The sequence below is a fragment of the Myxine glutinosa genome, chromosome 1 (assembly GCF_964187855.1).
Source record: "Myxine glutinosa chromosome 1, kmMyxGlut1.1, whole genome shotgun sequence".
Taxonomy (NCBI): Eukaryota; Metazoa; Chordata; class Myxini; order Myxiniformes; family Myxinidae; genus Myxine; species Myxine glutinosa.
This window is the reverse complement of record NC_136261.1, coordinates 387,220,821-387,225,716: the sequence shown is the minus strand read 5'-3', so window position 1 is coordinate 387,225,716 and position 4,896 is coordinate 387,220,821. Positions and strand designations below refer to the sequence as shown.

General features: G+C 39.2%; 1 long non-coding RNA gene across 1 annotated transcript; it reads right to left on the bottom strand.

Moving 5' to 3' along the window:
* Nucleotides 1-727: 727 nt before the first annotated feature.
* On the bottom strand, nucleotides 728-4,622 carry LOC144889564 (uncharacterized). Its single transcript, XR_013621875.1, has 3 exons — nucleotides 4,525-4,622; nucleotides 3,690-3,736; nucleotides 728-773 (listed from the first exon to the last, which is right to left on the bottom strand). It is a non-coding gene; the product is annotated as an uncharacterized LOC144889564 (long non-coding RNA).
* Between the last annotated feature and the right edge of the window lie 274 nt (nucleotides 4,623-4,896).

The following is a 4,896-nucleotide window of genomic DNA, read 5'->3' as shown; positions in this document are numbered from 1 at the left end:
TTTTTATTCTTTGTTTTTTTTCAGTGTAAGTTTGGTTCAGTTGTAAGTTTTCAGTGTTTCAGTGTAAGTGTAAGTTTTCAGTGTAAGTTCTCCAGTGTAAGTGAGGTGTTTTGAATTGTAAACAGTAGCCATGTTTTTGCTTCATGCACATAACCCAGGTTATTTTGTTTTTATTTTCAGAAGCGATTGAGGCAGCTGTTAGTTGCCTATACACCACCCAAATAAAGGTATGTGTCATAAGAGCATGTTGCATGCTTAGAACAAGGTCGCCCATAGGGTGGGTACTCTGATAGTGAAAGAGAATTTTCCAAATAAACATCGAGATGAGGAACTCGTGCTTGAGTTGTTTTGTGTTCTTTTGATTCATAATTAAATAAGGTTCATGCGAAAAGCAAACCACCATTCTGGTGCTTCTCAAGCATGGGCTGTATCACAAGGATTTTGTGACTGTAATATTGAGATGTGAGATCTAATATCGATTTCATCATCACCTGAGGTGTTAGCTAACGAGTGAGGGAACCCACGTGGAACAGAGCGATGAGTTAACATGATATGGGACAAGAGATTAATGAATGGAATAAAAATGAAAAACATGAGGTGCGCATGGAAAAGCAGAGTATTTGGAAATATCACGATAATCAAAGACAGACATGAAGACGAGTATTATTTAATCGATCCTCATTTCCACAATCATTACAACACTCAACGATCCCACCCTCATCACTTACTTTTCGCATCGTCGAGGGCCACGTCCTTCATTCCAGCAGCCACTTCTGTGCAAATTCGGGAACAAACAAATCATCAAATAATTCATTTCAATGATTTTATCCTTGTTAAACGAATAAACTTTGTGTTGATAAACAATTTATAATTCACCATCAATATAATTTATTATATAAGAAGTGAGCTACATTATCTAGTTGTGCATTGTGAAGATTTGTGATGAAATGACCTGCTTGGTGACCTTGTCTGAGGATAGGTATTGCATCCTGTGTGCTGACATTAGTTGTTGGACGTTAAAGAATCGGTAAGCTATCGCCGGCCCCATGGCCAGGTCCTAATTCCTGCCCTAACCAGGAGATGCCGTTGTATCAGGGGCACAGCAGCACCCTCAGCCAATGATGCCACTCCGTAGCCTTCAGCGATCTTCAGCTCATGAGATGCTTCAATAAACCATGGAGAAGGCAGAGGGCGCAAGAGCAGAAACGAGGTGGAAGAAGACAGAGAGAGGGGGTTGGCTGATCAGGTCTCGTTGTTGGGGTGTTTTTGTGTTGAAGAATTCCACGGACTGAAAGAATAACACGTGTTTTTCTTGCCTCCATGCGACTTAAATTTTTTATCTCGAACACCACATTTCAAAACTGTCAATCTTCCTCCTTTCTTTTTCACTGTACATGACTCACATTGACGCATTCAATTTGGAAATATTACACCAGAGCATTTCATTTAGACCCTTCATTTAGTAAATAATGCGCAAACTCCACCCAACCTGGGGAGTGGGTAAACTGCTACTAAATAAATATATTATTACCCTGCGCTCGCGAAGCGAAAAGCGGAGTTAAGCATTCAGGTGCGTACGTGTGCCGTGTGCCATACGTGTGTCGTGTGCCATGTGCCGTACGTGTCTGCATTTTAAAAAATCATTTTCTCGGCAATCGTTGGTCCGATTGGCATGAAATTTTCACCATATGAGCGCCTCCTCCTGTAGAATATTTCAATGATTATTATGACGTCATCGGTCACGTGGTGCAGGCGCCATCTTGGAAAAACGTTACACCTCTATCTCTGAAACCACTCCATGGAAAAATTGAGACCTGGCTCATTGTCAAGTACTCCCCATGGGGAATCAGATATGTCAATGATGTCATCGGTCATCATGATGTCATCGGTGCCTTCGTTATGACGTCATAATTCGACAAATACAACACTTATCCATCCAATCATTATTCATTTTTTTTCAGCAACTGTTGGTCGGATGGACGTGAAATTTTCACCAGAGGAGCCCCTCCTCCTTTAGAATATTTTAATGATAATCATAATCATTACGTCATCGGTCATGTGGTACAGCAGACGTCATCTTGGAAAAACCGAAAAATGTTGCACCTCTATATCTCCAAAACCGCTGCATGGAAAAATTGAAACATGGCTCATTGTGTGAAGAACACCATCTGTGGAATAGGTGTTGTTAACGATGACGTCATTGTTGCCATAATTATGACGCCATAATTCGACAGGGACAACGCTTAGTCTGATCAGTTTGAAATGTATTGAGCATGATCTATGCAACAATTCTATTAGAGAATATAAATTTATGATGTCATTGCTCACGTGGTCTGGCAGCTATATTGGATCAAAGAAAAAAAAAAGTTCAAAAACAGAAGAGTTGGCTCACACCACATTGGATTGCGCAGGGTAAGTATTCTATGAATACCCTCTAGTTACCCTGCGCTCGCAAAGCAAAAAGCAGGGTTTGGCATTCGGGTGCGTCCGTACGTGCGGCGTATGTGTCTGCATTTTTTAAATTCATTTCTCGGAAACTGTTGGCCTGATTGATGCGAAATTTTACCATAGGAGTGCCTCCGCCTGCATAATTTTTTATACATAATTATGACGTCATAGGTCACGTGGTATGGACGCCATCTTGGAAAAACTTCACACCTCTATATCTCCCAAACCGCTCAATGGAAAGAATTGAAACATGGCTCATTGTCAAGTACTTTCCATGTTAGATAAGATATGTTGATGATGATGTCAATGGTACCTTCATTATGACGTCATAATTCGACAAGTACAAGCCCTTGATCCAAACGGTATGAAAAAAAAATCCTCTGCAACTCTTAGTCCGATGGACAGAAAATTTTCAGAATATGAGCGGCTCCTCCTGTATCATTGTTTTTAATGATAATTATGACGTTATACGTCACGTGGTACAGGCGCCATCTTGGAAAACCCTAAAAACGTTGCACCTCTATATCTCCAAAACCGCTTCATGGAAAAAATTGAAAGCTGGCTCATAGTAAAGAACTCCATATGGGGAATAGGTGTTGTTAACGATGATGTCATTGGTGTCGTAATTATGACGTCATAATTCGACGATTTTTTTTAGTTTGTGATGAGTTTAAAGAAAATCAAAAGATTTTTGTGGATTCCGATATTTTCTTTACATATATGTCAAATTTGAATTGGTGAGATATTTTATCTAAACGCTGGATTAGTACTTGGTGTGCGAGGGGGGCGTCTTGGAATCTCCTGGGGTTTGGGGTCTAAGAAACTCTGTGGTACCATTAAAAATTGGGGCACTAATTGTAGAAACAAACCCGACAACAGCAATAAACCTTCCCCTATCCCATAGAAGGGGTGTTTAAAATGTAAAGAATATTGTGTTTTACAACTCATTTGATTTCAGCAAATGAAAGACCAAGAACCATGGAATGGGAGTTACTCGTTTGAACTCCGCAGAATGTCTGGAGAAATCTGGAGCTCCAGCTATTTAGACTTATTGATCTGGATATATGCTGAAGGAATTAATGATCTTCATCTGGAGATCTTGTAAATGAGTAAATAAAATAAATGTTGGCTTACACATGCAAGCATGGAAACGGCTGCCGATAACAACGATGACTCCGGCCAAAGATATAGCAGGGTTTTAAAAAATTGCAAACAGATGACAAAAGTGAGATCGTTTTTACCATCTACATCTGAGGCGGACATTTCTTCAGGAACAGGGATGTGGAACCTGCTGGTCAGGAAGACAGGAGAGAAGCAATTACTATCTTTACTTGGAAAAAAACAAAACAAGCTAAAAAAAATATGGAAAACAAAACGAATATCATACCTTGCAATACCATTTCAAAACTTCTCATGAAATATGATGAAATTGTCATTATTTTTCCAACACATCTCATGGGGCAGATTTTTGTTCATTTATCTTGTGTCTTTATTTATTTTGTGTCTGAGTACATTGTTTTTAAATATATAAATCACAAGTTAAATTCCATGTTAATTGTACATTGTCTCTTTGTACAAAGGAAGTACAAGGAACTTCGACACAGGAGACCAGTTAATCCACCATGCCTGGGGTTCATCCACACCCGATCAATTCAAATTATCAGTTTATTCATTCTCCTTGATATTAACCCCATGTTACCTTTTACTCAATTTCATATAAATGGGGGAAGAGGATGGGGGTGGGAGAGCTGTACACTGGGGGCAGGCCCAGGGACATCACTATGTTGTTTATTTATTTCTCTTTCAGGATGAGTATTTGAGGGTGAGGAACTAAAATGTACAGAATTTTTACTTATTGAAGAGATGAATTCACAGACATCACAATCACGACACAACATGCCATTGTTTTACCGGTAAATGTTTCCCTCATGTTTAAACCAGATTTATGTTAAACCTGCTCGATGATCTATGGATACGAAGGAAACTACTTTTCTATATCCACAATCATTTCCAACAAATGTATCGTTTAAACTGAACCATCACTTATCCAGCATTTATCCTTCTATACAAACCCACAGATATTGATGAACCCTTGTTGGTCGAAAACAAGTTGATTCCAAAATCGAGCAACAGAACCCACAATTAACTCTTGTGATGAAGATTTTCACTCGAAGATGAAAAGATCGCAACGTTCCAGAAGACGAGGCACGTTATTTATTCCGTTTCGTGACGTCAGCACAGGAATGTAAACACGTCATCTGTGAACAGTTCAACTTGTCAAAGCCAATGATAACCTTTTGCTATGATATTTACTTGTTTTATTTTGAAACTTGTTGCTCGGATTAGGGTTTGTCAGACCGGTTGGTTTGTTTGAACGTGGGTGGATAACAATGGAACGAACTCGATATGAACCAGTGTAAATATTGAAATGAGGTTTAAATTTCTTGG